The sequence below is a fragment of the Lipotes vexillifer genome, unplaced genomic scaffold (genome assembly GCF_000442215.2).
Source record: "Lipotes vexillifer unplaced genomic scaffold, Lipotes_vexillifer_v1.1 scaffold537, whole genome shotgun sequence".
In the NCBI taxonomy this organism is placed as follows: Eukaryota; Metazoa; Chordata; class Mammalia; order Artiodactyla; family Lipotidae; genus Lipotes; species Lipotes vexillifer.
In genome coordinates, this window is record NW_006776635.1 from 1,288,884 (window position 1) to 1,292,233 (window position 3,350).

A 3,350-nucleotide genomic window follows, 5' to 3' on the forward strand; every position below is an offset into this window, starting at 1 on the left:
GCCAAGCAGGGGCAAGGGGACAGGGGACTGTCAAACTCCTACAGCCGTGCCCAGTACAGGGTCTGCTGTGCTCACGGCTATGGTGACGTTTGTCCACCTCTCATGTGCAAAACCCCAGGACGCTTCCTGTTCAGCTGGAGGACGATGGCTCCTTAACAAATATTTGTTGAATAAGCTGAACGAACAAATTCAGTCCTGGTTAAAGAAATCTTATTAACATCTTGTGGTCAAGATGTAGAAATATGGGTTGGGTGCCAAGATAGTAAGGAATGTTTTAAATGGGTGAATAATCATACCTGAAAAGTTGTGATAAGGCAAAATCAAACCTGGGGGAATATCTCCAGTGTCTGTCACCTCAGTTCAGCCTGTAGTCACATTCTGTTTAAGAGCATTATCAATGACTTAGCAAAGAAAACAAAGATTTCAAAGACCTTAACAATTGTATGTGTGTACTGTTTTTATTTTATTTATGACTATAGAGATAACATTATCATTATAGGAAATGTGGAAAACATATGAGAGAAAAATATTTAAACCCTATAATGTATGTGTTTTAATACAGTTAAGACTATAGTACACAGTTATTTTTGTTTTTTATTTCTGCCATTTCTCCTGCTATTAAAAGATTTCTCCACCTTATTCAACTTTGTAAAATATAATTTTTAATGCATAGCATTTCAACTTATGAAAGTATAATTAGCCCACCCCAAATATTGAATGTTTAAATTGTTTCTGGTTTTGTGTGAGTGTGTTGGCATTAAAAATAATACTACAATAAACATCTTTATTCATGATGGCTCACAGATATTTCAAGGATTATTTCCTTGACCCATTAAGACTGGTCAGTCAAAGCTATAAACAGTTACAAGCTTTTCGATGTTTCTTTTTCCAAATTGCTTTCTAGAAAGGATATCTCCCCAACTTCCCTACATAACAGCATAGACTACTGCTGAACAAAAGAACTTTTGTTGTTAATGGAAATGTTTTATATCCACTTTGTCTAATGTAGTAGCCCCTAGTTACATATGGTCATGAGGCATTTGAAACGCGATTAATGTGGCTGAGGGAATAAAACTTTAATTTTAATTAATTTTCACTTAAATAGTTACATGTGGCTTCTGGTTACTGTACTGGAAAGCACAGGGAGAGAGTTTCCGTCACTATGAGGAATGTATAACAGAACTTGCCAGTGTCCACCCATAACCTCTCATGTCTAACCATTATAGTGTGGGAAATGCTGACTTCCACTTTCCCGGGGGTTTTCTCTAGCAACTAGAGCCCATGATGCCCAAGGCAGGCTGCAAGCACAACAGTCTTAACAATGGACTAATAGAATTTGGTGTACAAATACTCCTGTGGTGTTGGAGAAGGCCACTATAGATATCTCAGCAGCACAAGTTCACTCAGACTTCAAGAGTTCCCAAGCAGGATTAAGTTTGGTTACCTACTGTGGTGACAGGCTTGTTAATTCACCTTTTATAAGCTGTCTTACATTCCCTTTTTCATTTCTCCACTTCTATGCTCGTGTTTCTTTGCATCCAAGTTCTCTCAGAATCTACTTGGGAAACCAAAACTAAGAGTGCTACCAGTTCCAGAAATGTACCTACATGTTGGGACATGTAGGTTCTGAGAGTATACAGTGGAAACGGTAAGACAATGAAGAAAAAAATTGAAGACAGCACAGATCAATTGAAAGATATACCCTACTTGTGAATTGGAAGGATCAATATTATTAAAATGCCCAAACAGTCTAAAAATTCAACGTAATCCCTGTCAAAACACCAAAGGCATTTTTTACAGAAGTAGAACAAGTAATCCTAAAATTTGTATGGAACCACACACACACAAAAAACAAAAAAAACAAACAAAAAAACCCCCTGAATAGCCAAAGCAATCTTGAGAAAGAAGAACAAAGCTGGAGGTATCCCACTCCTAGACTTGAAACTATACTACAAAGCTACAGCTATCAAAACAGTAAGGTACTGACACAAAAACAAGCACATAGATCAGTGGAACAGAATAGAGAGTCCAGAAATAAACCCACACTCATTTGGTCAATTAATCTATACAAAGGAGGAAAGAGTATAAAATGGAGCAAAGACAGTCTCATGGACAGCTACATGCAAAAGAGTCAAACTGGACTACTTCTTTACACCATCTACAAAAATAAATTCAAAATGGATTAAAGACTTAAATGTAAGACCTGAAACCAGAAAACATAGGCAGTAACCTCTTTAATACTGATCTTAGAAATATTTTTTGGATATGTCTCCATGGACAAGGGAAACAAAAGCAAAAATAAACAAATAGGACTACATCAAATTAGAAAGGTTTTGCACCGTGAAGGCAACCACCAACAAAACAAAAAGGCAACCTACTACTGAGTGGGAGAAGATATTTGTAAATGATATATCTGATAAAGGATTGATATCTGAAATACATAAAGAACTCATACAATTCAATATAAAGTATGAATAAATGGGCAGAAGACCCGAATAAACATTTTTCCAAAGAAGAAATGCAGATGACCAACAGGGACATGAAAAGATGCTCAATATCTCTAATCATCAGAGAAATGCAAATCAAAACCACAATGAGATACCACATCACACCTGTCAGGATGACTATTACCAGAAACACAACAAATAACAAGTGTTGGAGAGGATGTGGAGAAAAGAGAACACTTGTACACTGTTGGTGGAAATGTAAATTGTTGCAGCCACTGTGGAAAACTGTATGGCAGTTCCTCAAAAAATGAAAACTAGAACTACCATATGATCCAGCAGTTCCACTTCTGGGTATTTATCCAAAGAAAATGAAAACACTAATTTGAAGAGATAGATGTACCCTATGTTCACTGCACCATTATTCACAATAGTTGAGATATGGAAGCAACCGAAGTGTCCATCGATAGATGAATGGCTAAAGAAGAAGTGATATATATGTATACAATGGAATATTTCTCAGTCATAAAAACGAATGAAATCTTGCCATTTGAAGTAACATGGTAGGACCTGGAGGGTATTATGCTAGGTGAAATAAGTCAGACAGAGAAAAACAAATACTGTGTGACTTCACTTATATGTGGAATCCAAAAGCAAAACAAATGAACAAACAAAACAGAAACAGACTTATAGATACAGAAAACAAACCGATGGTTGCCAGAGGGGAGGGGGCAGGGGGACAGACAAAGCAGGTGAAAGGGATTAATAGGTACAAACTTCCAGCTATAAGAGAAAAAAATCATGTGGTTGTAATGTACACACAGGAATACCATACTATTGTAACAACTTTGTGTGGTGGCTGATAGTAACATTTCATAATGTATAAAAATATCAAATCAACTAGCA